The 26,840-nt window shown below is 34.1% G+C and overlaps 1 non-coding gene across 1 annotated transcript; it reads right to left on the reverse strand.

The window, feature by feature from the left end:
- Positions 1–14,678: 14,678 nt before the first annotated feature.
- On the reverse strand, positions 14,679–14,752 carry TRNAR-UCG (transfer RNA arginine (anticodon UCG)). The gene has a single exon. It is a non-coding gene; the product is annotated as a tRNA-Arg (tRNA).
- Positions 14,753–26,840: the final 12,088 nt, after the last annotated feature.

The following is a 26,840-nucleotide window of genomic DNA, read 5'->3' on the forward strand; positions in this document are numbered from 1 at the left end:
TTAAGGGCGCATTTCTTCACACGCGTTTTTACGCTCACACGCGTGTCTCATGCACTCCACGCATGTCAATTGTGTTAATGTTATCCACATGACATTCTCGGCGCAATATGGAGAACTCCGGGATCTTCAATGAACACAATCAGAGTCCTCAGCAAATTCAAATTCAAATTCAAATCTCATTTATTCAAAATTGATTCATATAGAATACTTTTTGAAAGTCAACAAACTACCACCGCTTCGGAAGGTATTTCGCTATGGAGAAGAAGCGGCGCAAGAAACTCCATACGTGTGCATATTTGCATCTTTTAAAGGGTAAATAATATACAATTTTACATAGTGGTACATATAATTAATTTTTGATGTTGGAGCTGGAGTTGACATACCATACGGATTTATCATGTAAGTACTGATTTACATTATAATAAGCTTTTTTAAATAAAGTTAATTTTATAGTAGATTTAAACCTTTTCTCGGATAGATTGATAATGTCTTTTGGTATTTTATTGTAGAAACGAATACAGTTCCCCATAAAAGAATTACACACCTTGCTTAATCTAAATTGAGGTATGGCCAATTTATCTTTATTTCTAGTATTATGACTGTGCCTATTATAATTTTTTTCCAAAGAAGAATAATTTTTGCGAGCATATAAGATATTTTCATAAATATATTGACTAGGCACTGTCAAAATATTTATAGATTTAAACAGTTCTCGTAAGGACTCACGGGGGCGAAGACTATAAATGGCTCTAATTGCACGTTTTTGAAGTATAAAAATGACATCTATGCTAGCAGCGTTACCCCACAGCAGAATACCGTAAGACATAATGCTATGAAAATAACTAAAGTAAACAAGCCTAGCGGTTGGTATATCGGTAAGATGTCTTATCTTCTTTACCGCATAGGCTGCCGAACTAAGTCTACTACATAACTTTGCTATCTGAAGGCTCCATTGTAGTTTAGAATCTAAATTTATCCCTAAGAAAACTGTTTCATCTACAAATTCTAAGTGATCATTGTTAAGGGTAACATTCATCGTCAGCTTTTGAACATAAGGCAGAGCAAATCGGACACATTTAGTCTTTTTATTATTTAATACAAGATTGTTTGCGCTAAACCAGTTGTGAATTATGTCAAGTGCTTTATTGACAGCGCTCACGTCGTTAGATTGTCTTTTAACTTTAAATATTAAGGAAGTATCGTCAGCAAACAACACAACCTTTGATAAGTCCTGCATTACATACGGTAGATCATTAATGTATACCAAAAACAAGAATGGCCCCAAAATAGAGCCTTGTGGGACGCCTACTTTAACACCAGAACCTAACGATTTGTGTCCCTTAACCTGAACTCGTTGTACTCTATTATCTAGATAAGACCTAAGCAGTTTTAGAGACGTACCGCGTATACCATAATATTCCAACTTTAACAAGAGAGTTTTATGTTCTACACAATCAAATGCCTTAGAAAGATCACAGAATACACCTATAGTATCCTGCGCATCTTCCCAAGCGTCAAAAATGTTTCGCATTCATTCAACACCCGCATCGTTGATCTACCTTTGGTGAAGCCGAACTGTTTATTATGGAATAAATTATAAAAATTAAAGTGTACTAATAATTGATTAAGTATTAGTTTTTCAAATATTTTACTAAAAACAGGCAAAACAGAAATTGGTCTATAATTACTAGGATCTTTGTTGTCACCAGACTTAAATAGAGGAATGACCTTACTTTGTTTCATTAGATCAGGAAAGCAACCATGATCTACGCATAAATTAAAAATTTTGGCTAAGTAAGGAGCTATAGTCTCAATAATAAAACTACAAATTTTTATAGACATTTCCCATAAATCCTCAGTAGTTTTAATATTTATATCTTTGAACACTTTAATTACTTCTTTGCTATTAACATGTCTAAATATAAAACTATCACTGCAACTTTTTACATTTTCTTTAAGGAAATTTACAGAAAGAGCAGGCGAAGACTTTAGAAATTGTGTAGTTTTCATGGGAATATTAGTAAAGAAGGATTCAAATTCTTGTGCCACATCCTTATGTGATGTGACAATGCCTTTTTCAGTATTAAGAGTTATATCGTCAGTATACATATTTGACTTACCCGCTTCGGCATTTATTACTTTCCATACTGCCTTTATTTTATTATCGCATGATTTTTTTTTGTTATGATAATAATTTGACTTAGCAATTTTGCAAACCCTTTTAAACAATTTAGAGTACCTTCGAACATGCTCGTTAAGCTTGGGGCAAGGACTATTGGCCCTTTCATTATACAAGTCAAAAAGAGTTTCCCGACTTATACGAATACCCTTAGTAGCCCATTCATTGAATTTAAAACCGACTGATTTCTGATATTTTTTAAGTATAAATATTTTTTTAAACTCCGTATTTATTATTTTAAAGAAATTTGAATAAACACTATTGACATTGTTATTATAATTTAAAAATTTTAAACTATTTAATAGCTGCTGGTTAAACTTTTTTAGACGCATTTTTGTTATTAGTCTATATTCCAAAAATACTTTATTTTCTGTGTGATTATTACAGAGAATATGAACACTTTGGCCACTGTGATCCGACTGAATGCAATTTATTATGGACTTATCTATAATATTACAATTACAAAAAATGTTGTCAATACATGTAGCTGAAGATGTCGTCACCCTTGTAGGTACACAAAAACATTGTTTAAGTTAAATGATTTAAATAAAGACAATAATTTAGTTGTTAATAAGCTATTGTGCAAGATATTTACATTAAAATCTCCACATATTATAATTAATTTATTACTTTTGGAAATTATGTTTAAAACATCCTCCATAACAGTTTCAAAACAATAATAGTTATCATTACAAGGGGGCCTGTATACGCAAACCACAATATGTTTCTCCAGCTCAACACAAGACAATTCTATAGAACGCTCAACCGAAAGATCCACAATGTCTAAACGTTCTTTAAATTTAATATTATTTCTCAGTAATATTAAGGTACCACCATGAATTGCAGACTTACGGTTGAATGAACTGGCTATAATCTAATTTTTATAACGTATAAGCAAGCATGGTGCCACATGCACGATACACGGTACTCTCCGGACCAAGTCAAATAGTACCTGTGCTCCAAATCTAAATATTATTTAATTTAACACCATCCGTATGATTTTGGAGTACTTAAATGCATTTTTCATAAAAAATGTCACGTTAAATGCTTGTTGTTAAAATGAAACCGCTTTATTAAAATTTAAAGATAAGAATTAAAAACACAGATTGAGGTAGGATCACCGGACTATGTAACTTTCTAATCGATCAATCAAAATGAGTGCGACATGCGAAATAACCACCACGTAAGTTATTAGATGTAATTACCTACTGAAACCTTACTGCCAGGAAAAAAACGCACCTTATTAAAAACTTGAAAACATAATTAATAACTAAATGAACATTCTAATTAATGTCAGATCTTTATTTGACCAGAAGATCGTACCTAAGTAGCAAAATAATTAAAGTTAAACGCTAAATAAAATTAACACTCACCGTATGAACTAAACTCCATCATCATCAACCTTCTATTGTCTCACTGCTGGGCACGGGTCTCCTCTCAGAATGAGAAGGATTAGGCCATAGTCCACCGCGCTGGCCAAGTGCGTATTGGTGGACTTCACATACCTTTGATTTTTTTTTATAAATCTCTCAGGTTTGCAGGTTTCCTTACGAGTTTTACCTTCACCGTTTAAGCAAGTGATAAGTAATTTCTAATCCTTACTAATAGATATAATAAATCCGAAAGTAACTCTGTCTGTCTGTCTGTCTTTCTGGTTGTCTCTTCTTCACGCCAAAACCACTGAACCGATTTTAATGAAATTTTGTACAAAGATACCCGAGAAAGGACATAGGATAGTTTTTATCCCGGAAATCCCACGGGAACTAGGGATGGCGATCTAAGATCGATTAATCGGAGAATCGATCTTTTGGACCAAAAAGTCGATTATTTTAATCGATATTAGATTGTATCGTAAACTTTGCATTTGATCAAGTGATGATCTTTAGCAACGTTGTTGTCCATAAACCCACGAAGGTTTCAGAGTTGGTACGACCAATTTGTGCCAAATGGCGCCACTGTCATTCCATTGAAGGTACGAATTTTCAGTTTTATGTATGTTAGTATGCCATATTATTTTCTTTTAAACGCGGGCGAAGCCGCGGGCAAAAACTAGTACGCTCATAATTTTGAAAAATAACAGGTGCATGCCTGGGGTTTGAACCTCGGACCCCTCGATCTAGAGGCCGAGTTTCTTAATCACTAGGCTATCACCTAGTTTTAATCTTATATTAAAATAATGCCAGCAGGAAAACCATATTTTGGGCCACCAGTATCAAAAATTCAATTGTGTTCCAACATTCAATACGAATATATACATTTAGCTCCATTACAAATAATTAAGTGGTTAGCGCAGCTCCGAAACAATCAAGCGTCAAAGAACGACGGTAGATGAAGTTGTGATATTCAACGCAAAATGCAAACGTTTCGAATGTGGCGGCTAGTGTCGGAAACCTGTACAATGATGGGCTAAGCCCAGAACACACATATAGAAGTAGCGTTGAGCGGACGCGGGCCCTATTATACAGAACAAATAAAATTATACGGAACAAAGAAATAATGCCCCTACGCTCCAAAGTTTAACCACTGAAATGTTACACCAGCTTGTGTTATTCACTTTTATTTAGTGGATCGAGCAGGAATGTCAGAATTTTGCTTATGTTGTGTGATAGGTCTGAATGAACACAAGCGTAGTTGCATTATCTTACTTACTTATCTAAAAACGTTTAGTTGCATTAACCGTCAATTTACAATACTACAGTACAGATATAAAAGCGAAACTCCTAGACATTTTCACTTCAAATAAATTCCCTTTCCTCCACTTTTGGTTAGAAGTTCCTCTGGATAACTTGGCGAGACCTGAGAACACTTCACTATACTGCTCCAATGTCGATAAGATATTTTTTTACAACATAGTTGCTTGATATTTTAAATGTTACAATCATTCTATTGTCAATTACTCGTACCTATGAGATAATAGTTATGAACCGCAGTAAACCACTTTTATTCTTAAACTCTTTGTCATTAAAAATTATTTCTAGTTTTTAGTTCGATTAGCAATAAAAGCGTGATTTTTTAGCTTTATAACTATTATTTATTTTTCATTTTTTAGTCTGTGACAAACCCGTAAATTGGAGAATTAATTAATGTAAAAAGGATAATGGGAAACTGTTGTCAAATTATTGCATTGTCATCGGTCCTTGATACGTGTGCAAAGTTTCAAATTAATCAGAGTTGTGGAAGTTGGTGAAAATTATCAAAAAATTCCGTTACATACGTAGATACAATGCAAGCTAATAATAAAAGCGTGTTAAAAATATACACTATGCTCTGACCCTATCCCGATATGTATTCCGTCTGGCATGCGCTTAAGTGACACGATGGCACAACCGAAACAAACAGTATCACGGATTTACGAGTATGCCGATACAAGCCAATACCAATTATTATAGTACGCATCATACCCCGACGCAGAATATCTGAAAATTCACACACACATTTCGCTCAGTTTTATTCACTTTTACATTTTAGCGATACCTTTTTCGGGTTCCGTTTTTATCCTTTGAGAACTAAACCTCTCTCACAGGGTTCTACCTCTAAAACCATTATAGACGGGAACTTTTATAGATTACCACAATATTTGAAAGTGGTAGAACCGTCTGTGGTTCAACTTGGGCGGCATCACTTCCTATCTAATAACAGCAGTCTTAAGCGCTGCTTTGTTCTGGTTTGAAAGGTATGGTAAAGACGATGTCTCCCTCTAAAATATGTATTTTTCCAAGGCATTCCAGCATTATTCTCACTTCCTCGTGGGTGACGGGTGACATGGGTCTCTTTTTTTATAATATAGAAATAGCAGACGAGCATGCAGTTCACCTGATGGTAAGTGGCTACTGTCGCCCATGGACATCTGTAATCAACCCCAGATAGAATTAGATATTTCTTCCTGAGGTCGGCCACAGATGCGCCGCTGTTCCTGAGGACTAAGCTGGAACGCCTCGGAAAAATATGTCACCCTTACCACTCCCTTCAAAAAAGAACACAGCAGCTTTAACATTGCTGTTATGAGGCAGAAATAGGTGTGGTGGTGGTGTCGCCGGAGTTGAACCTCAGAGGGTTCAACCACCTTCAAAAACCTACATTACATAGAAATACCTACATTATATCATATAAAAAGAGAAAGCATTGAGACATGAATTCATTCATAACGACGCAGTTTTTCACAAGCTTTGTTCGTAAAGTTGCCAAGATATAAACAAGTAGGTATATTATTATGTAAAATCTACACCGCAATCAAACACGATTTATTTAATTTGACAGATAATGATTGATATTGTCATATGTTATGAATATGAAAATATATTTTCGCATTGACCGGTTTCTGTCGCGGACCTAAATTAAAAGGGTCTTTATGGTACTGAAAATTTACTTCAACTTATATATCATTAATATCAAAATATGGTAAGGTTATAGGTGAGGGGAAGTGTTGAGCAAAATTTCATCCGAACTCACGTGGAGCCAGGGAGGGTCTCGCCATATTTTATTTTGTACAATTTCTGAAAGATTTTTTGAAAAATGTTAGTGTGAGTGTGTGTGAGTGAAAAATGTGTGTGTGAGAATGTGTGTGAGTGAGAGCAGCGAAAGGTGGATGGGACTCTTCCCAAGACATGGGGTCAAGACATGTTTCATTACAAGTCGCCAAGGAGATAGAAAGGGTCAAAAACTGCCTCACATAATTAATAGTCCATTTAGTTAAACACATAATCATTCGTAAAACTTTCAGCCTTAAAATAACGTAAACAAAAGATTTGTTGACCTCTCATAAATTCACACGTTTACTTAAAGTAGGTACCGGAAATTATTGACTTACATGTCGCCTGAGTTAAAACCAGTTGGACTGCTAAGTCTATAAGTACCGGTTTCGCAAAAAACAAAAAATGGCCACTTGTCATAATATCGACAAGGTATGAAAGCTTCTTTGTTAAATGCGAAGTTACTTTACTATTACAAACAAATAAGCTAAAAGTTAAATATAAATCTCTAAAGCAGATTTTTTAGTGATTTCAAAATATATAACTATTGAAGTTGCAAAGAGGACGCCTGATGGTAAGTGGCTACTGCCAACAATGGGCATATTTAAGCAACCTCAGATAAGATTAGATTTCTACCTGAAGTCAGCCTCAAATGTGTTGCTACCCCTGAGGACTAAGTTGGATTGCTTTAGTTAAGTCTGTCCCTTACCACACACTGTAAAGCAGAACACATCAGTATTTAACAGAGCTGTTATAAGGCAGAAATACATAGATGTGGTTAGTAGGTTATACCACCGTAGGTTATACCGTAAAAAACATTTTTTGGAGTTTACTCCTTAAGAAACGATTTGAGTTATAAGGCCCGGTACGGAAATTTTATGAGGAGTAAAATCAAGTGTAACACGAAAAATTGAGGCGTAACGGAAACCAAAATATGAATCAAGAGTGCTTTTATTAATTTAAAATACAGTAAGTTCAAATCCCATATGAAAGTAATTATTACAATAAAAATAATTAGCAATATATAAAACATTAAAACGTCATTAACTAATTTATTTACATTTTTGCATAAATTAAGTTATAGGTTTGATCATTTATAAACACTGTGAAAAATATGAACATTGGCGCCATAATATGATTAACAATCTTTTATGAACGTTTTTAAAGAAGAGTAACATATAAAATCAGTAAGCAAATGAATAAGATATAATATTAGCAAAATAAGTTATTAACATAAAGAGGCTTTTGTAAGTTACTGATATATTAATTTAACTTATAAAAATGGATGCATTATTGATCAGCACCATCTATCAACGATAAACGGGCAAAATCAAAACAGTATTATTTAATATTTATTACAGAATTATTGCTAATGAATTATGTTCAAAATAAGTTATATAAAATTAGCAATACGTTTTAAATGAATTCTAGAATTATAAAACATTCAGAAACAATCCAAATTACATATAATAACATGTTTATTGAGTCTCATATAAATTTCATCCGTAAATTGCAACAAGGATATTTTATAGATGGCAAAGAAATTATAATTATTAAGTTTTAAGTTATAAAACGTTTAACATTGTTTTAAATATAAATAATTATATTATATTAAAATTTACTTTAATATAAACAATTATATTAAGTTACCATTATAATATTTGGAACCAAAATACATAGATTGATAAACTTGCAAACTTACAATTTATAAAACTTGCCACTAGATGGCGCTATTTTATATTATTTTGTAACATACTTTATGTAATACGCATTATTGAAGTAATATAAATAATCCGAATAATTACAGATATATGTTTGTTTCTCTTATCATTTTAGCAGATGCGTTCATTTACCTACCCTTTTTTCTATTCGATATATATCATAATTATCATTCGTAAGGAGTAAACTCCAATCGTGCGTCGTAGCTGACACACACACACTTTTTTTAACCAAATGTTTTTTCTTAAACTTCATCATTATCAGGTGCAAAAAAATACATCATATAAATGACTATTAGCCCAGTTCATTCATTTTCGTCATAATAGGACGATCCACGCGGATGTTACTCTTAAGATTAGCACTCAATATTTACACTTTCGCAGCTTACAGAAGCAAAGCTCCATAACTATTAAGTTCTGCGTTTAACCTTGACCTCTGCTGGTTATAAATACAAAAACCAAAACCCACCAAATGAGCGCCAATAGTTTTTATTTTTTATTTCAACCGACGAACAACAAGACAATTTCAGTTCAACTTTTTATTAAGTTGTCCAGTTCAAATGTATGTTGTGATTCTAAATCACAACAAAGGTTTTTGTCTGAACGAAATGAACACGATTAGATACAGTTTAATTGATTTATTAATAACTTTATTACTTAGAGCTGTTATATAATTATGATTTATGCAAGCAGTTACGAGCAATTGCGTAATCTTGTACAGTAGGTACTTGACACATGGAGAATAAAATCCTGTAATATTACAGATGAATTTATTTTCATTTTTCTATTTATTTTATCTTTGTCCACTATTATAACTATCATAGTACGTGACAATGTAAACAATACAAAATATTACAAAATATAAAACAAAGTACTTAAGAAAGAAATAACTTTATACTGTTTTTTAAAACAAGATTTTAGTAACGACTTTTTGTTCTTTGTAATGTTTCATAATATGATACCTATATGGGGTGCATAAAAATAATTGGTCCACCATATTATCATGTCCACTATATTTAATTTAGAATAACGTCTTAAATTAATCTTTCATTGTCATGAAAAGCAAATGTGCATGCAAAATTTCTGCACAATTGGTTGAAGTTGTTTAAAATTCAGTTGCAAGATTAACCCTCATACAGCTGTGTAATTGTACAATGTACGAACTATGGTAGAGATATATAAGCAACTTTAACATGCTAAATATACTTCACGTGTAGAGTACCATTGCAGGAAGTGCTGACAAACGAAATTTAATGCCATCGCTTAGAATTACGTAAAATGGCCGACTGTTTTCCCATTACGTGTCCGACTGTCATGGTGTAATTTACGCGGAACAATGCCGACATGTACAGTTAAGTGGTGCAAAAATAACGCTTAATATCGTTTCATTCGTAAATGCTCTACAAACTAATATAATTTTAATATTTTTCAAACATGAAAATAGATGACAGTGACAATTTCAATTGTCAAAACTGGTTACATTTTCTTGTTAGGAGTGAGTAAAATTTACTAATCTATGACTTAAGTTAAGAATGTTTTACACTTAAAATTAAGAAATTTTAACGCTTACAGCGTATCATGGATGTTTAAAAAAGAGCATATTAGTTATTTTAATATTAAATTACGTAAACCATATAGCTCCGTACTACGCCATATCCCAAAGAGCTACTACAGCTTAGAGCATCTTTAACTCGATTATAATACTGACCTACTTGTACCGATAGTAAAATTTACTTTATGTTGATATCACAGCCATTACTACACAAAGTAAATATAATGTAATATATACTATAGTTTGAGTACGGATAAAGCATTCGAGTGGTAGACGTAATATAATAAATAAATGTTAATATAAAACTATGTAGTTACTCTGCATATTTTACCCTAATGGCTTTTTGAAAACTCATTTGAAATCTAAGTAAATGAATAATTTCGCAACAGTCACTGCATCCCATCTCCAGGATTATATCCCTTAATCACCTATGTAATCTACTTTTATCACTTGCTTAAACGGTGAAGGAAAACATCGTGAGGAAACCTGCATACCTGAGAGATTTATAAAAAAAAATCTCAAAGGTATGTGAAGTCTACCAATACGCACTTGGCCAGCGCGGTTGACTATGGCCTAATCTTTCTCATTCGGAGAGGAGACCCGTGCCCAGCAGTGGGACAGTAATGGGTTGATGATGATGATGAACTTACGGGGAGACACCGAGTTGCGGCATTCCAGGCTTCAATACTTTACTATACGATTTAAATACAGGGTTTTCAATACCTATTAAATAAAAACACGCCTAAAAATAGTATTTTTATTATATCAGACATTGAAGTACATGCATTATGAAAATTTGAACTGTCTAACTATTATGGTTCAATAGATCGCGTTCGCGAAAAAGTCAAAAAAATCTGTTTCTTGTATGGCGACCCCCATTTATTTTCAATCTTTTTACTGTGACAGACAAATACACGGACTGACGGAGGCTTAGTAATAGGGTTCTGTTATTACCCTTTAGGTACTGAACCCCCCATGTGCGAGATCGACTTGCAGTTAGCCAATTATATCCTTAACATATACAATACTTAAAGTGGTCCAACTTATTTTTAGGTAACGGTGCTACACGGAGCGCCTCGATCCCGGATTTTACGACATAACAAAAAACAAACTGAAAAAGTGTGAAAAATAAAAAAAATAAACTTAACTCAATTCCTTATACCTTTAATAGAAAACCGAATTAGGTTTTAATTAATATCGTGACTGGTTTTTTAGGATGTATGACCTAAAATTAAAACTTGTGGTAGGTTGATCACTGATAAGACATATTGCTAATATATAAAATGCAATTGTATTATCTATCTGTGAATGATAAATTAATTATAAGTAATAAGTAAAAAATAGTTTAATGAAATAAAAGTCATTATAATTCACAGCGTGAAATTACCTATATTATCTACGGTTCTACAAAAACAAACTGTACGTAAATCACAGATATTACAATTACATTCGGAATATTGCAATTTAGACAGAAAAAACTAATTTCGAATAGAAATAAACGCGGAAAACAATAGAAATGGACATAGTTCTTTATGTTCTTCCCGTATTACATTCATAACTTCAGTGCAGGAAAATACCAAAACCGCAGAATGTTTAAACTGACATGACTAGCGCAGGCGTAGTGAATCAACGGTGGAAGAAATTTTCCACGTACTTCCTGGCGACCTTCTGTCCCATAGCCAATTGGATCGTTGTAAACACTTTTTGTTTACGATCGACTGTTCTTTAATTCCGTCAATAGAACAGATCAATTAGGAATGCATTAAGCGATTCTTAGTACGGATAACGGCGTTAAACTCGATTAGGTAACCGTCTACTCTTTTTAGGGTTCCGTACCCAAAGAGTTAAAACGGAACACTATTGCAAAGGCTCTGCTCTCTGTCCATCTGTTCGCCTGTCACAAGGGTCTATCTCCTGAACCGTAATAGATAGACACTTGAATTTTTCACAGAATGTGTATGCCCCTATAAAACAAATAGTAAAAATAATATTAAAAAGAAGATACCACTATTTTGTGGCGTTGGTGGTTGGTAACAATTGCCGACAGTGGCTGACAATCGGGGACGAAAATTGGCGACAGTCGCTGACTACAGGTGGTAACTATGGCGACAGTCGCTGACGACGGGGAATGAAAATTGGCGACAGTCGCTGACTACAAGTGGTAACTATGGCGACAGTCGCTGACGACGGGGAATGAAAATTGGCGACAGTCGCTGACTACAGGTGGTAACTATGGCGACAGTCGCTGACGACGGAGTATGAAAATTGGCGACAGTCGCTGACTACAGGTGGTAACTATGGCGACAGTCGCTGACGACGGGGAATGAAAATTGGCGACAGTCGCAGACGACGTGGTGTGAAACTTGGCGACAGTCGCTGACGACAAGTGATGACAATGGCGACAGTCGCTGACGACGGGGAGTGAAAATTGGCGACAATCGCTGACGACAGGAGACAGTTGTCGGTTTAAATGCTTCAGAATAGCAATATAATAACCGACGTCAGATAGAAATCCAATTATACTTGGAACAGATTATAATTACATATTACTGGGCATGATTACTTACTGATTGCCAGTACATAATTCATTGTATTTTAGTTCATATTACCTATTATAAATATTCTAAATAATGTGAAACATAAAATGAGTAAATGTTACATGAAAAAAGTTACTATTAGGTATAATTATTTAACAACAACTCATCTATGAGTAACTGTGATCACTCACTGTTAAATCTGCAAACTCATTTGCTTAGTCAATTACAAAATAAAACATTTTTCGCCTAATTTAATACTAGTATTGAGCGCAACTGGATTCGAAAGTATTTAAACTTGAAAGACTTTTAAACTCACGTACGCTTCTATAGTAGAATACAAATTCCATTTATTCTACTACTAAATATATCCATAGGTATAGCGCGAAACTTCTAGTCCGCTCTGAAGTTGTTGCGCACAGGTTTAGTTAACATATATACTCCGTAACGCAAGGGCACACTAACGCACGGATGCTGGAAGGGTCCCGCGCTGTCGAGCAGCTAATATCTGCAATTTGCTATTGCAACGCAACTCGTTTCTATATTCGGAGCGGACTAGCAGTTTGGCGCGGACTATAATAACTAATAATGTACACTTAAGTAGTATGAGATGGAATTCAAGCTTGCTATACTCCATTTTTCATAAGGAAACTAGCTACGCCACCAACTAAAATAAATTTGAAGGCACTATCTGTCCAAAATTGTCTTACCAACTCAGAAGCCTTCGTGGGCTCATGCACAACAACTTTCCAAAAGATCATTACATGCATAGTTTACGATTTTATAAAGCACATACAGACAAATATTAATTTCTGTATATATAGATAAATAAACATGAGCCGAATGTCATAACGACGTTTTTTCTCGTTGTTCATTTTCTATAATACCTCTGTATTTAATATTATCTTTTTAACATCTGAACAAGATATTTCTTCTTGTTTGGCTACACTATGTAGTTTTTTCGCTACCTACTCGATACAACATTCGTGCACGTAGACCAATGCTAAGCAAAATCTGTGTAAGAAAAAATTAAACGCATGCGGCATGACGCCCTATTTATACCGCCTTACATTGTCGAGTCGTATGATAATATTAGCTATAACAGCCTAGTGGTTGAAACGCGTCCTCCCAATCGAGTGGGCCTAGGGGCGAATCCCAGATACGAACCTCTGTTTTTTTTTTTTATGTTATGTGCGTATTAAAAAAATAATTACCACTTGCTATAACGGTAAATAAAAACATCGAGAGGAGAACTGCAACTTGAGGGAGGTTAAAAAAAACAAGGTTCTGAAAGGTATGTGAATTCTAAATTCGCTCTTGGCGAGCGCGATAGCTTGATCCTTTTCATTCTGAGTGGAAATCGTGCCCAGCAGTGAAACCGTAATGAACTCGCGTTGAAGAATATAAATAAACTATAAATAATTAACTACTGGAATCAATTATCGGCCTTAGAAATACTATATTGTTACATACGATTACAAGTATAAAGTAACGCTTTTATTTATATAAAAAAAACTAAAAATGTTTCGAACGATACGACCGTTGTTGATGCTATTACAATTATAACGAACCAGCTGACCCGGCAAACGTTGTGTTGCCATATTATCGCTTAGGGGTATGACAAATAGATAGTAGTCGATTCTCAGAACTACTGAATATGCATATAAAATTTGGTGAAAATAGGTAAAGCCGTTTCAGAGGAGTACGTTAACTAACATTGTGACACGAGAATTTTATATAATAAAATTAATATTACAAAAATATATATTATAATTGTCGCTGGAAAATTAAATATAGAAACCTTCTTAAATACGTTATTAGCCTGATTTTATGATCGATTCCTAATTCGAAAACCTATTTCATATTATACTTAGTTCATTGATTGATTTTCATTCATTGATTTTCGGAATATCAAATTATATGAAAGGTGCCCTCTGAGGGTTGCGGCTAAAAATCAGCCCCTTCGGTTAGCTTCATCATTATCATTATTTTCCTAAACTTCTATTGTTATAAAAGAAACTTCCATTACGTCAATAATACAGCAGCGTCTTTTTTTCAAAAAGAACTAATTCTATTCCCGTTCAGTACATAAAATATGTTTTCAAACAAAATTGTTATTGTTTTAGCAATTCCTTATACTTTCATATTTGGCCGTCCACTGTGATTGAAAACTTCAAATAAATGAACATATAAAAAAAATATAAAAAACACAAGACTTTACATCTCCGGTCGTGACAGGACTCGAACCTGCAATCTTCGGATCCGAAGTCCGACGCCTTATCCATTAGGCCACACGATCCTTGTGAATGTGGTTCAAATTTTGCTATAAGATTATTATCGTGCCTTGTAGATAATCATAAAATATATTAAAATAACAAGCAATTTCATTAAAAACCCGACTGCACTTAAAAGGTTGAAGTATTATTTCCAAAAACGGTGTAATATTAGGCGTTTCATTATTTTTATCCAGAAAGCCAAATGCCAAGTTTCATCGTAGGTATCTGCTTCAAAATCAAAAGATGTTTAAACAATATTTTCGTATTTTATTCTTATAGTGCTCATTTACGCTATATAAAGAACCTATGTGTAAAATTCCAGCACCCTAAAGTTCAGCGGTTTCCCTTTGTGTTGATTTCAGGCACAGCAACTTACTTATATAGTCATACAGCCATCGATGTGTTATAATATATATGTATGCGAAATGTGGTATGTGTAATCTCCTTTTGATTTCCTTTATTTTGCTACCTTACTCGATAGGTTTGGTTAACTTTTTTTAAAACGTGTTACTATTTCGCGAAAAATTCCACCATTTACTCTCTATAAAATTTATAACTTCAATAATTCAAAGTTCCATCCATTATTTTACCTCGTTAGGGATAGAATTTCATTATTTTATCCAGCCAGATACAGAATTTCATAGTGTTTGCTTCAAAATTGACGATTGTTCAAGTGAACTTTCAACCCCTATTTTACCCTCTACAGGATTGATTTTTCGGAAGGGGATAAATAAGTATGTCCTTGTTCCTATCCAGTAAGTCAAATACAAAATTTTATAGTAGTTGGTTCAAAATTAAAGGATTTCAAAAAAACTGTCATCCCCTATTTTACCCTCTTAGGGATAGAATTTTCCAAAAGGCCTTTCTTATTAATTATTTACGCTATTAATCGGCGCTCAATACATTTCGATTGATAGCGGCGTAAACAGCGTGCCTGAATATGAGCGCCGACTTCAGAAATATGTACTAAACCAACATTTTTTTGAATTATTTTTTACTTTGTAGTGACATGGAAACCGGTTTTATTTTTTTGTTAATTTTTTTTTCACTCTTTTTAGTGATAACATACTAACGTTTAAATTAATATTATATAAAATTGTGTAAACGTGATCATGAATAAAGATAGGGTATGAATTCATATGGATTGGACCCTCCCGCTCGCAGGGCGCTTCCGCGCCCTGCTCGCTTAGTTTTATACTGTCTTATATGTTCCAACCTAACCTAACCAATTCAATACGAAACACTATAGGTAAGACTATATGAAATACGATATTACTGGCTAGGTTAGGTTGCAACAAAAAAGTAAATAAATCAAACGAAGTTGTAAAACTCTGCGAGTGAGTAGGCCCAATTCACGAAGAAAAACTACAATGTATACGTTAACCGTATTTTATATTTGTAAGAAGTAATTGTCAAGTCTCTGTGGTTTAGACCAGCAGTGTCCCTGCGTCATTAGGATTGTAGATTTGAATGTCAAAATTTATATCATATGTCACTACAAAGTCTAGCTTTGATATTGTTTATAAATATCCAAAAGCATCAAATGTATAACTCATACGGTTTAGGCGAGAAGCAACCTTACTTTATCAGGATTAAGACCTTGAAGTCTGCTTAGTGACGTTAATACATACATGAAAGCACAAAATGGCTAACTCCTATTGTTTAGGTTGGAAGCACACCAGCAACATCAGAGTCAAAGAGTTGAAGGTCCTGTTTTTTCATTACATGTATCTGCTTAGGAACTATACAATATGTGTGAAAGCACTAAATGGCTTATTCATGTGGTTTAGGCTGGAGGTACCTCTGCATCATGAGATCTTAGGACTTGAAGGTCAAATTTGTCATCATATGTCTCTGTCTAACAACTTCTTTACAACAGATGTCTAATCCATATACTTTACATGAGAGGCACCTCTGCATCATCAGGGTTGAAGATTTGAAGGTCATATTTTCCATCATATGTATCTATTCAAGGACCTTATCACATATTCGTAAGGTCCAAATGCTTTACTTTTGTGGTTGAGGCAGGAGGCACCTCTGCATTATCAGTGTTGAAGAATTGAAGGTCGAATTTTCCATCATATATCTCTACTTATCAACCTTATTAAATATTCGTAAGCTCCAAATGCCTAACTTGTATGGTTGAGGCAGGAGGCACCTCTGCATTATCAGAGTTGAAGAGTTGAAGGTCAAATTTTTCATCGTATAATGTTAACCTAGATATTCAATGTTCATTTTAAGTTTCATGAGGATTGGGTGGCCAAAAGATAAGATATCATAAAATATGTAAAAAACAGGGGTAGTGATGATGAGTTCCACCCCATACCTCAAAGTTTTAATCATCAGATCATCATTGTGTCAAGGTAGGAAAGTACCGCAATGAAACACCCTTTCATATGAAAAAAAGAAAATTGAAATTAGTCAAGAAATACTCGAGTTATTCAAGTTTATAAGAAATCGTGTTTTTTCCAATTTTCCGGGAAAACTGGCGAAAATTTTCAAATTTCCACGAAATGGGACCCCCTGTGAAACTAGCCGCATACAATGGTGTATGAATCATGTCGATCGGTCGCGGCTCGTGAAAAAATCGCTGATCATACATAAAAAAAAAAAAATAATACTTGTCGAATAGATAATTTAGATAACCTCTTTTCCTTTGGGAAGTCGGTTAAAAAAAAGATTAAAATGCATTGTAAATGATGAATTGATCATTATGTTTTTTTTCAGATGTGTGTGTTTAGCGTTTGCTTGCGGGTTCTGCTAGTAATATACTCTTACTAGCAGAACCCGCGGCTTCGCCCGCGTAAAAAAATATGATATGACATAAAAATAACTGTCGTTGTAATTTTGTACCTTTGACCATTTTAGCGATAACATAACATTAATATTTAAATAATATTTTTTTTTGTTTATTAACTAAATATTTATACATTTTTTTCGTCACTGTATACTTAAAATTGGTCAAGCTTACTTCAGAAACACACACCAAAACTCTAATTAGTGCACTGTAATGAAACTTCTTTAAAATATAAGTTTCATGTAACATACAATAATTATTATTTACACTACTCCGTAGGAACCGTTCATGTTGTTCTATGACCCATAAAGTAATTAACCACTATGCAAAAATCATAACGACCCCTTGGTATGTGAAAAGCAAAACACAAACGTATACATGGGAACCGTATGGCTACTGTTTGGTGCGAACCATATGACAAATTATTAACGCACTAAAACCCCCTCTCACAACTTTTGGTGTTTAACTTAAGGTATGCGGCCTCACATACAGTGTTTTTTTCGAAGGTTCGCTGTCTGGGCGGTTAGAGCTCACATTCTTGCCGCCCGCAACCCCAGAAGTCTTCCTTTAGTCTCTTACGACAGGCAGGGGATACTGTAACCCTGTTCTAACCCAAAATTTTTAGCCACGGTCTATGTGTCTACTACATCACCATCCACGTATAACCATAACTATACCCCACGGCACGGACAAAATGTCGGCAAGCAGTGTAACCAAAGTGGTTGCGATGTAGTGAATGTGGTCCATGTTAATAACATCACGCATTATCATATATGAAATTTGCACCCGTCCACGTTGTCGTGTAGTGGTGCTAACGTGTGAATAGACCCTATCTGAAATTTCACGTTTCTAACTTCGAACTTCAAAAATTCCCGTATAATACTTATAATACTTATTTTACCTCCTTAGTGGAATTTCAAAAACATTCGTATATGCATATGTATCTGTAATTGTTAAATGATTTTACAGAACACTTATAAGTTATAACGTAAGATGGTGTGTAGGTCGCGTTGCATCAATCTACCTCTACATCTACTTCCATATACGTATTAAACTATAGTTAATAAATTGATAAGTTGACGTCAATCATGCTTGATAGTTCGCCGAAGCCCATTTCCTTTGTCTAGTCATACCCTTAAGGAAAATATGTCAATAGTATATCCAAAATAAACCACATCATCAAATCGTTCAATTTGTGAAGTACCTTTCCGCTCTGTCAATAATTATGTTCCTTAGTCAGTAATAAAGTTTCCGTGAACAATTTAATATCGATATAGCTATTATTGCCGTAATTTGAGATTATTGAGGAAATAAAAATACTACATACGAGTCACTTAAATTAATTTCAGGCATTTTTGATAGTGGCTACTACGGTTTAAGAGATAGAGCACTGTGACAGAGTGACAGACAGCGAAGACTTGGTTATAGTTTGGGTACAGACCCTAAAAAGTTCCTTTGCCTGTAAAGTGAGGATTTTAACAATTAAATGAAATAATTTACGTACAAAAATATCACACTTTCAGGACCTCTTAAGGATAAACATCTTAAAAGTAAAGAAAACCCGTTACCATTAAACAAAATTATTATTACTTTATAATATGCGTCGAACCTAGGACTCTCAGACTCAAGGGTCGATTTTCAAAGCACTAGAATAACCACTATTTTTTCCGTTACAATCTACACAAGCTAATGTAGTAAACATTGGTCATGTGCGATGTTTTACATACAGACTTCTTCATTATTTACAAGTAGATCGATCTTATATCAAAATCATAAGAAGATAAAGATATAGAATCAATTGCAAATAGGACTGAAGTAACAACTTGTCAGTTACAGATACACATGAGTCAATTGAGTAAGCAATAGGAAAATTCCTGGCGTTTTTGCTTCATGGTAAAAAGTAATTACACTTCAATATTTAGCTCATACTAGTGCCTGTGGTTCTGTTTGTTATTATCTTTAGACCGCAGACGAAACAATGAAATAGACTCTTAATATGTAGTCATTTTTTGTTATAATATGGCAATAGCAGACGAGCATGCAGTCCACATGATAGTAAGTGGCTACTGCCGCCCATGGACATTTGAAATCAACCCAAGATAGGATTAGATATTCCTACCTGGAGTCGGCTACAGGTGCGCCGCTACCCCTGAATACTAAACTGGAACGCCTCGGAAAAGTATGTCTTGCTTACCATACCCTTCAAACCAGAACACAGCAGCGCTCAACACTGCTGTCATGAGGCAGAAATAGGTGTGGCGGTGGTGGTGCCGGAGTCGACCACAAAAGGTTCTACCACTTTCAACGTCACGTCATTTTCCCAATATTAAAATATTGGGAAATTTTTACATTAAACCAGCGCTTGCCAGACGACTTGCTATATTATTTGGTTTAGTAGACCCCCTTTTTGTCTTATGAGGCCCTATTCTTGGGTCTCTGCAGTACCTTATGGTATGTGGAATTTTTAACGCAGTAAACCTCCTGAGTGGTCTTTCTCAACGCTTAAATCGTGTCCTGCTAAAGTTTCAATCACTTTCGTAAGTGCCTGTTACCATCTCACAGATCTCAATTTTTTTGTGTTCCATAACAAAAGAGTAAGAACGGAATATTAAGCCTCCTCTGTCAGTCCGTCTATCACAGACCTCTATATCTTGAATCATAAAAGATAGAATATTTTATAAAGACACTGTAAAAAGAAAAGTGAAAAAATTAAGAAAAATAACATAATATTGAAAATAAATGGGTGTTGCCATAGAAGAAACCACTGTTTTACAGCGTTTTTCGCTTTATTTATTGAACCGTAATAGATGGACAATTCTAATTTTCACGATATGTTTACTTCTCTGGCTTTGGTAACAACTACTAAAAATATAAGTTAAATGTTAATTTAGTGGTACGCAACCCTCTATATGCGAATTAAACTCGCACTTGCCCAATTATTTTTGGTCCCCTAGGTTAATAGAGACCACTTGTGTACCAGTGATAGCTTAGTGGTTAAAAAACTCGGGCTCCCGATCGCGGTGTCTGAGGTTCAAATCCTAGGCACGCTCTGATTTTTCAAAGTTATGTGCGTATTAAAAAATAATTATCACTTGCTATACTGTGAAAGAAAACATCGTGAGGAAACCCGCACACCTGAGAGATTTTATAAAAAAAAACCTGAAAAATGTGTCACATCTACCAATATGAACTTGGCCAGCGCGGTGGACAATGGCCTAATCCTTCTCATTCTGACCGTCCCCAGCAGTCGGATAATAATGCGTTGATGATGATGATGTACCCTAGACAGAACAAGACACTGATGGGACAAAACATATCATTCAACATTGTTCTAATTGTAGCCTTAAAAAAAGTCATGTGTAATTCAATTTAATTATTGAATACTCAATTAAAACATGCCATTGTAATATAATATTGTGCAATAATAAATTCTAGTCTAAGTGGTTTTCCCACATCATCTTGGATATAAATTGACATGAAACAGCAAATATTTTTGTCGCTGCTGCTATTAGGCAGAAGTAGGTAAAGCAATAGTGCCTCCAAAGATGAAGATGTCTCAATTTTGAAGGTGAACCTTTTGTACTCGTAGTTCCACACCTATCTCTGCCTAATAACAGCAGTGTTAAACGCTGATGTGTTCTGGTTTGAAGGGTGTGGTAAGGTAGACATATTTTTCCGAGGCATTCCAGTTTAGTCCTCAGAGGTAGCGGCCCAGCTTGGGCCGACCTCAAGTAGAAATATCTAATCCTACCTAGGGTTGATTACGAATCTGCATGGGCAGCACTACCCACTTACCATCAGGAGGACTGCACGTTCGTCTGCTCCTATATTATAAAAAAAATAATAAAGTAGACAGTCTATTTGCGTTCATAAAATAACCGTTAGATTTTTAATAATAACACAATAACACATGCACCATTGTAATTGTAAAACGTAATATTTTATTATATGACCTGCTGGTACTTTTTGTGGTAATAAAATAAAGTTTTAAATTAGCTTTGTTGTTCATGGGATACTTGTATAATACGACAATAAATATTTTATGTATGCGCAGTGTTGTTGTCTATTGCTGTTAATATAAAACGGTAACAGGTATGTGTCTGTATGTGTCTATCAGGTGTAGTCATACGCCAATTATTAATAATTAATCTGTCCAATGTTTTGCTTATCAAAAAGTGATATTTGATAGTTTCGTCATACTAGACATGACTTTGTCAAAATTCGATTATTGGTACATAAAAATGCATAGATTCGAGTACATGGGTTATGATTAACAGGCGTTATTCTACAGAGATTTTTTAGTGTAGCAGACGAGAATACAATCTGATATTAAGTGGCTACCGCATCTGTAATTAACTTCAAATCCGATTAGATGTCTACCTGAGATCGGCCCCAGAAGCACCTCTACCCTTGAGGATAAAGCTAGTAATCCTCGGAAATATGACTCCTTTACCGCACCCCTCAAACCTGAACACAGTATCGCTTAATACTGCCGTTATTGGACAGAAATCGGCGTGATGCGGCGGCCGGAATAGAAAGACAGAGGGCTTTGCCACTGTCAACCTTATGCAATGTCGGGCGCAGTTGGGATTGGGAGACCTTTAGTGGTACCGTAGACCGTTAGTGGTAGTACCGTAAATATTTCGCATGTTTCCTTGTTGTGTGTGGTACATAAGTTGTTAGTCCATGTTGTTAACAGTGAACAACAGTTGTTAAGCCGCCCCGGACACTATTATAAATGATATTACTATGTTTATTTCTAATAAGGGGGACTATTATGTGGATTGGACCGACATACGCAGACACGGTAGAGTGACGAAGGAAGCTGCATTAGGGAGACCCATGTCCAAGTGGACGTCAATAAAATTGCAGCCTGGTGACTATAAAAATACATATTTTCTAATAAAAATATTTTCACTTAAGGATATTTTAAAGTAACTTTAATTTTATAACCACACGTTAATTTCATTTAGGTATATCGTATTCGTAATTAACAACATTAAATTGTCTTTAACACAATTGCACTGCATAGTCTACGCAGACGACGTCACAGGCGATAGCTAGTTATTGAATATATCTGCAACGGAAATAAAATAATATTATAACCTAATTTGTTTATTATATTATACTGTTTACGACCACAACATTGAATCATAGTTTTTGTTTTCTGAATGTCAGCAATAGTCTTACATAGAATTCCATTATGCCGTGTCCGTATTATTTGCGTTTGCATCCAAACCTCTACAAAGGTTTATTTGATCAAAAACTACCATTGCGTGTAAATCTACACGAACCAAGTCAAACGTTATATCCACACGCTTAAATTTAATATTGTCATCAGAAACTACTTCTATATTGTATTATAAAAAGTCCAAATATTTCCACTGGGCATAAAACATCTCAACATGTCTATTATTCGATATGTGGATCATTATAAAATTATAAAAAATATGATTTATGCTTAAGGAAAGTTGAAATAGACTCTTCTAATCTTTTCCTATACTTGTTTTATAACTTCATCCAAGTCTTTGAAAATCTATCTATATATATAAAAGCGAAAAGATACGTTCAAAACGTATTAATCAAGGTTTTGCCGAAACTACTGAAGCTAGATTCAGGAAATTTGGAATATAGCTTCATGTTATAATGTAGATGCGCACTAAGAACCGATTTTTTGATATTTCACCGTCAGGGGGGGTTAAATGAGGGTTGAAAGTTAGTATGAAAGTCCGTCAGTTTTAAAGCAATCTCGATAAAAATTGGTATTTAGCTTTATGATTTTAAGTAATAAAAATCTAATCTGAGTGTTTTTCCAAAATCAACCCTAAAGGTGGTTAAATAAGGGTTGACAGCTTATTTTAAACTTTGCCATTTTGGAAGCCAGCACTATGAAATTTAGCCATTGCTTTACTGGTTAAATATAATAGAACTTTAGTTCTGCTAGTATTATATATAATGGCTGGGTAATGTGATTAATTCCGTGTTATTTATCACTTTGACCAAAGTAGATAATATATATTATAATGGCTAGATGTTATGTATAATATCAGAATTTATCACTTGGACTGTAACACCATGTAGCGCTATGTACTCGTACTATACATATGAGTACGAGTACATGGCGTTCGTTTACTGAGTGAGCGATTATTGAAGTGAGTTAAAAATATCTATATATATTTATAAATAAAATTAAAATAAAAATTAACAAGTATACCATTAAAATACCACCGTAACGTGTATTACATTAATTTAATTATTATGCTATAAGAATCACGCGTAAATATTATACCCGTAAAGAAATAGATTAGTTCTAGTATAACGTGCATGGCGATAATACAATATACTAGGGTTCCTTATGCCATGGGTTTTATAAGTCTTACTTTAGTTAGGATCTAATCCAAAATTGTTGTATCGGTGTAGTGATTGCTTTCATAAGGGTTATGACTTACATAAATAAATGAGTAGTATATGCCCGTGATTGTATCCAAATTGTATAGTCCACGAGGTCTAAGCTGAGCTTTGCATTAGTGTGAGTGAACACAAAAGTTGTGTCCATACAATTCTTACAAACTTTTAAAAATGTAAAGACAGACTAAAAATCCTTATCCTTACTAATATTATAAATCCGAAAGTAAATCTGTCTGTCTGTCTGGTTGTCTCTTCTTCACGCCTAAACCACTGAACCGACTTTAATGAAATTTTGTACAAAGATAGTCTGAGACCCGAGAAAGGACATAGGATAGTTTTTATCCCGGAAATCCCACGGGAACTAGGGATGGCGATCTAATATTAATTAAATTAATCGGATTAATCGGAGAATCGATCTTTTGAACCAAAAAAATCGATTATTTTAATCGATATTAGTAAGGATTGAATCGTAAACTATGAATTTGATCAAGTGATGATCTTTAGCAAAGTTGTTGTTCATGAGCCCACGAAGGTTCCAGAGTTGGTACGACCAATTTTCGCCAGATGGCGCCACTGTCGTTCCAATGAAGGTACGAACTACGAATTTTTTGTTTTATGTATGTTAGTATGTTATATTATTTTCTTTTAAACGCGGGCGAAGCCGCGGGCAAAAACTAGTAAAAAATAAGGAAAATAAACTTTGTAGTAGTTAACTCCACAATTTTACATTTCAACCAAAAAAATTTATATTTTTGATATTTTACATTAATCGCCACATTCACGTTTATTTATATTGGATTCCATGTTACTAAAAAATCTAACACAAATACAAAATATTAAAAAAATAAGCAATACTGCTATCAGTACAGCCATCAGTACAAGAAGTAAGGAAGGTGCACGTTTGCCAAAAGCAGTATAAACCGGTTTAAATCAATTAAACGACGTAATCTGACTTCACACCTACACTATCCATGTGCACTCACACAAATGCAAAGCTCGGCTTAGACCTCGCGGACTATAGTACACACATGGTTACAGTTATTATACTGGTAGTAATATGACAGCTAGAAGAAGTCATAGCCTAGTGTTTAAAGATAGTGTCAGTATGGATTCAAACACCAGGCACGCATCTCAAATTTTTCAAAATTAAGTACTCGTATATAGGTTATATACGTATATAGAATAGTTGAAAATATACAATTACAATATTAATAGTATAGTTAAGTATATGAATACTCATATTATTAATTAATTATCCACTTGCTTTAACGGGGAAAGAAACCAACACATCTAAGAGTTCTTTAAAAAAGTTCTCAAAGACGTGTAAAGTCTACCAAATTGCATGTCTCTCTCTGTTAGAGCCTGCCCAACAGTGGGATTATTACTGTCTTAGTTCCACTGTTCGGTTGACAACAAAACTGACTATTACAATTAATGGTTATAGTTGATAAAATAATCAGTGACAACCCTATTCTATAAATTACTCAATGTTTAACAACGGTCTTTGTCGGAATTTGAAAAAGTTTTATCAAACAAACATAGATCTGAATTCAAGGATGGGATTTCTGTTGCCCCTTTACCGTTGTTTCCGAATTTTATTTGGAGCCGGGTTGTAAAATAAACAAAGACGTTTTAATTAAATAGAGTCTTAGTGTGTTTTTCATCCGAATTTTTCGAATACCCTGCGGCGTGGATAAAAGCAGGAGTTGGAAACAAACGTGCATGTTTACAGGGTAGGTACATAATCAACCCGAAATATAATGGAAGTGCTATCTAAAAATGACCACAAATACATTTTTATCCCTTAGCGGTGAGTGAGTAACGCAAAGCTCAACGCTTCGCACATTACCTTAATAAATCCGTCAAATTAAAACAAAAATGCTTGTTATTTCTGTTATAGGTGTGCCAATGGTAGCTCCCTTAATGTGTTCTCGTTTGAAATTTGTAAGGGAGAAATACACAACGTGTTTAAACTTAGTACTCGGTCTAGTAACACGTTAGGTTTGTGATTATTTTTATAGTATATTAGTAGCAGACGAGCATGCAGTCTATCGAATGGTAAGTAGCTACTGCCGCCCATGGACATCTTTAATTAACCCCAGACAAGATTAGATACCTATCGTAAGTCGGCCTAAGATGCGCTACCCCTGAGGAATAATCTGGACCGCCTCAGAAATGTATGTTTCCCTTACCCTTCAGATCAGAACACAATAGTGCTAAACATTGTTGTTATTAGGTATTTATTTATTTTTATTTATTTATTTTAAATTAAACAATACACAAAAGTACAAGGTAAGTGCTAGAATAATTATAGGCAAAGACAGCATGAAAACAAGACATCAATTTACACAAAAATAAAGTTAAATTAAATTATATTAACATAAAATTAAATTAAAATAAATGACAAATATAGATTCTATATGACAGTCGAACAGAGATTAAAATAATCCATACATTACAAAATTGCATACAATTAAAAATATATCAAAACAATTAAAACACAATTTAATTAATTATCAAGTTATCCAGAGATTGCTAAAACTTTATTTTTAAGGCTACGTGTGGTGTCCAGAAATAGGTCCAATTCTATAGTTTTTACAATCTTATTATATTCCCTAATAATTCTGTTTAAAGGAGAATTTGTGCCCAAGTTAGTGTTACATGGTATGACTTTAATAATGTTCTCGATTAAATCTTATATGTGATAGAAAAGTTTAAGGATGTTAATAGTTCCGACACGTCCAGAGAGCCATTTACAAGCCTAAAAAGAAACACCATGTCTAGCATACGTCTTCGATCCTTTAATGTTTGCATTTTAAAAAAAGTCAATCTGTTGTTATAGAACTTTGTATTCGTTACAAACGAAATAAGTTACAAAAGTTACAAACGAAATAAGTGTGGTATTAG

Source organism: Epargyreus clarus, unplaced genomic scaffold (assembly GCF_041222505.1).
Source record: "Epargyreus clarus isolate Ecla_fem2 unplaced genomic scaffold, WU_Ecla_fem_2.2 ptg000007l, whole genome shotgun sequence".
Classification (NCBI taxonomy): Eukaryota; Metazoa; Arthropoda; class Insecta; order Lepidoptera; family Hesperiidae; genus Epargyreus; species Epargyreus clarus.